This window comes from Cebus imitator, unplaced genomic scaffold (genome assembly GCF_001604975.1).
Source record: "Cebus imitator isolate Cc_AM_T3 unplaced genomic scaffold, Cebus_imitator-1.0 Scaffold116, whole genome shotgun sequence".
NCBI lineage: Eukaryota > Metazoa > Chordata > Mammalia > Primates > Cebidae > Cebus > Cebus imitator.
Genome location: NW_016107431.1, coordinates 2,459,948 through 2,463,418, shown reverse-complemented (window position 1 = coordinate 2,463,418; position 3,471 = coordinate 2,459,948). Strand labels below are relative to the sequence as shown.

The 3,471-nt window shown below is 34.9% G+C and overlaps 1 pseudogene; it reads left to right on the top strand.

Moving 5' to 3' along the window:
• Positions 1 to 1,173: 1,173 nt before the first annotated feature.
• On the top strand, positions 1,174 to 2,191 carry LOC108311464 (annotated as a pseudogene).
• The last annotated feature ends 1,280 nt before the right edge of the window (positions 2,192 to 3,471 follow it).

Genomic DNA, 3,471 nt, shown 5'->3' with positions numbered 1-3,471 from the left:
GAAACAGATGGCTGTCTAATATCTGAACAATGGCTGAGTGCACAAGTAAGAAACAAGGCTATAATAAGAAGCAATGGCTATAGAGCAGGCAACCAACATTGTCCACTCAGCCTTCATTTTATCTACTCTACTAAAGCCAGTTTGCTTGAATTGCCAACTTTCCTGCTAAGAGGATTAATACACTAAATATACTTTATTTATATATCCCATGCATTCACCACTTGAATACAATGCAAATAAACCTTAGTTTATATAACACTCAACAATTTTGCTATATTCCTTTTCTTTGACTTATTGTGAAAAAATGCTATCCTCGGATATTTGGCAGATTTCTCACCAGTGTGTGTATACTGCAAAAATGCAGAAAAGTAAATGTGAAATGGTTTCAGTAGATTCTTTATGAGGTTATGAATGGCTGGGTGATTGATTCATCAGTGAATACAGTGGGAAAGTTGGCCTTTAGATGTTTTTAACCATAGAAATAATGCGATAAAAATCAGTTGCAAATCACATAGCTAAATTTCTGGTATTACATTAAAAGGTAATCATATCACACATAATAAAATAGTATCTTTTGTAAAGCAGATCATAATATTTTAAAAATATACAGTTACTGATTTTGAAATTAAAATGACGTTGCCAAAATTTACTTGCTCCAAATGACTTAAGTGAAAGACTCATTACCAAAAAAAAAAAAAAAAAAAAAAAGTGTTATGGCTATCTCAAGAAACTAATTAAGAGTTTGCTCCTGGCCAGGCATGGTGGCTCACGCCTGTAATCCCAGCACTTTGGGAGACCAAGAAGGGTGAATCACTTGAGGTAAGGAGTTCGAGTTCAGCCTGACCAATATGGTAAAATCCATCTCTATTAAAAATACAAAAAATTAGCTGGGCATGGTGGTGTGCACCTGTAATTCTAGCTACTCAGGAGGCTGAGGCAGGAGAATTGCTTGAACTCAGGAAGTGGAGGCTGCAGTGAGCTGAGATCGCTGCTACTGCACTCTAGCCTGGGTGATAGAGCGAGACTCCATCTCAAATATAATAACAATAAATACAAATAAAATTAAAAAATAAAAGAGTTTGCTCTTGTGGTGTATAGGGTCCAAAGCCACACGCAGAGACCTAGAGAGCTAAAGCTGCACCTTGGTTCTAAAAGCACAAGTTCGATTCCTCAGCGATGGCGGCATCTGGGAGCGGTGTGGTCCAGAAAACCTGGGAACTGGCCAAAAACATGCATGAAGGTCAGAGTAACAATGAAATCCACAAATATGACAAGAAATAGCAGCAAGAAATACTGGCAGTAAAACCCTGGGTTAACAATCACCATTACTTTAAAGTACTGCAAATTCTCAGCATTGGCTCTACTGAAGATGGTGGCGCATGCCAGATCAGGGGGCAATTTGGAAGTTCTGGGTTGGATGCCAGGAAAGGTGGATGGTAAAACCACAATTATTATGGGCTGTTTTACTTTGCTTGTAGAAGGCACTGAAACCTGAGAAAATGCTCAGGCTGCTGCATATGAGTACACGGCCACATACATAGAAAATGCCAAACAGGTTGGCCGCTTTAAAAATGCAATAGGATGGTATTATAGACACCCTGGCCATGGCTGCTGGCTTTCTGGGATCATGTTAGTACTCAGCTGCTCAATAAGCAGTCCAGGAACCATTTACAGCAGTGGTGATTGATCCAACAAGAACAGTATCTGCAGGGAAAGTGAATCTTGATGCCTTTAGGGCATACCCGAAAGGCTACAAACCTCCTAATAAAGGACATTCTGAGTACCAGACTATCCCGCTTAATAAAAGATTTTCGTGTACAATGTAAACAATGTTATGGCTTAGAAGTTTTGTATTTGCAATCCTCTTTGGGTGGCAAATTGCTTTAGCTTCTGTGGAATAAATATTGGGTGTATACACTGAATTTCATTGTTGGGTTTAGAAACACTTGATCGAAAATCAGAAGACAAACTTACCAAAGCCACCAGAGACAACAGTAAAACTGCCATAGAAGCCATCCATGGATTGATGTCTCAGGTTATTAAGGATAAACTGATCAGAATAGCATCTCTTGAAGAGTCACTGAGAAGCCCTTTTGCCCAAAAGACAAAGGGAGAAAAATACCCAAGTAATACTTTAAAACCAGCTACTCAAAATCTGATTAGAAGTATAAGGTGTTCTGACATGTCTTGAATATTAACATCCTGTAATAAAACTCTTTAAAATGAAAAAAAAAAGTGCTTTTTTTTTTTTTTTTTTGCACAGATTCATTGATCTACATTAGCTACCTTTTTACTTAGGTTATTTTTCCTCTAATTTCTCTATCTTTTTTGAAAGATGAGAGAAACAAGACTTTATTAACAACTATCTTTTGTCGAGGTTATATCGAGCACTTACATTACTGACCACACTTATTCTCATAATTTTACAGGACACTATAACTTCCAAGGAGGGTTTTTATATTAGCTCTGACTTCTACTTTTAAAATATTGGATAGCTAATGAGTTTTAATAACAAAACAAATACAAATTAAGCTTTAGATAAATGGATTTCATAGAAATCAAATACTTATCTGTGTAGAGCTTCTATCATATTTGCTTTTGATATAAAATTTAAATCAATATTTATTGCATTTAGGTTTGGCTAATGTTTATTTTTAAAGCCAAATAATCAAAAATTAAAAACAGCTGACAAAACTCATTTTATTTAAATAAAATGTGGTGTCTATAAAATGGTTTTAAACATCTTTCAGAAAATAGAATGTAAAATTATATTTTTATGTATAAATTTATAATAAAAGTTTTATCTGAAACATTGAAATATTACTAAAAGTTCTATTCAAGTACTTGATTGATATCCATGTAATTGTTGAAGTAAAATTGACAGTTGTACACCTCTGCTGATTTCTTTTCTACGAAAAGCTTGTCAGGTTTTGGTGTTCTCTCTCTCTCTCTCTCTTTATTTACTGCTAATCTTGTAAATCGTAAACTTGAATATGGGCAGCTGGGAAGCCCCTAGTTTTCTAGAAAGTATCTAATTAGAGGGAAGCAAGGGTAGGATCACATCTCTTGAAATTCTTCTAAATGTTAAATCATAAGAATCTATACTAAATTGCCTCATATATTAGTTATATTCTTTTCAGAAGTATAACCTTGCATTCAGTGTTTCCCAGTGTTTCTAACAAAAGTTCAACTGAAAGAAATAATGTTTATGCAAGATTGTTTGGAAAATATGCAGTGCATCTATTATTTTACATAAGAAAGGGTATACTCCTGAATTTAGCCAGGCCATCCAAAAGCATGATAGCCCTTTTGTAGGATGGCATTGTTCCAAGTGGGACTTGGTAAGAAATATGGAACTAAAAAGAAGACAATATGACAAATTTCAGAAGTTATTTATACCAATTATTATAAGGGTGTGGTATTAATAGAAGAAAATATTTAATGCATGATATTATGCAGTGTCCTTTTAAT